Raw genomic sequence first — 428 nt, 5'->3', positions numbered from 1 at the left:
ATAATAATAATAATAATAATAATAATAATAATAATAATACTTTTTTATCATGTGATTTTCTAATACCCAAAGCACTACAAACGGTTACAAATAAAATAAATAAAATACAAAAAATTCTGTAGCAATACAAAACAATAAATCAATACTAAACATTACAGTACAGCTAACCAATACAATAAAATACTAATCATCTCAATCTATGTAGGCAATTTTAATTAACAGCTTCTTATATCTGTCTAATGTCTGGTCCAGAATCCATAAACTCTAATCTTGCATCTAATCTATTTAAAAAGAAAAAAAAAGAAAAAAAAAGAAAAAGGGGAAGTCGTGGCCTAATGGTTAGAGAGTCGGACTCGTAACCCAAAGGGTGCGGGTTCGAGTCTCTGGTCCGGCAGGAATTGTAGGTGGGGGGAGTGAATGTACAGCGC

General features: G+C 31.1%; 1 protein-coding gene across 2 annotated transcripts in view; it reads right to left on the bottom strand.

Annotated features, from left to right (window-relative positions):
* Positions 1–428, bottom strand: part of smyd3 (SET and MYND domain containing 3) — a 186,867-nt gene that overhangs the window by 27,099 nt on the left and 159,340 nt on the right. The window lies entirely within an intron of this gene.

The sequence above is a fragment of the Sinocyclocheilus anshuiensis genome, unplaced genomic scaffold (genome assembly GCF_001515605.1).
Source record: "Sinocyclocheilus anshuiensis isolate Anshui unplaced genomic scaffold, SAMN03320099.WGS_v1.1 scaffold222, whole genome shotgun sequence".
NCBI lineage: Eukaryota > Metazoa > Chordata > Actinopteri > Cypriniformes > Cyprinidae > Sinocyclocheilus > Sinocyclocheilus anshuiensis.
This window is presented reverse-complemented; position numbering and strand designations above follow the sequence as displayed.